Raw genomic sequence first — 296 nt, 5'->3', positions numbered from 1 at the left:
WATTAATTTCACCTGAATGTTTCTGGTCGTTTTGTCTTAATTGGTAGTTTCAACTTGTAAGCAGAGGCTGTAAAAACCTAGTTAGTCTCTGAGTTTTGGGGAAAGTTTAATGTATCTTTCTGMGCTCACTTTTCTCAAGTGCAAACCTGGTGTGTCTTGTGTCTTTAGCTTTTCAGGGCTACTTTAGGCCTTGTTTTATTTTAAGCGTTTTGAGGTCCTTAGGCTGCTTTAATTTCTTTCCTTTAAAAAAAAAAAAAAAAAAACGACTTCTTTCCATTTGGAGACAAAATTCTTGC

Source organism: Malurus melanocephalus, unplaced genomic scaffold (assembly GCF_030028575.1).
Source record: "Malurus melanocephalus ecotype Western Australia unplaced genomic scaffold, MMel_1.1 scaffold_208, whole genome shotgun sequence".
NCBI classification, from domain to species: Eukaryota; Metazoa; Chordata; class Aves; order Passeriformes; family Maluridae; genus Malurus; species Malurus melanocephalus.
This window is presented reverse-complemented; position numbering follows the sequence as displayed.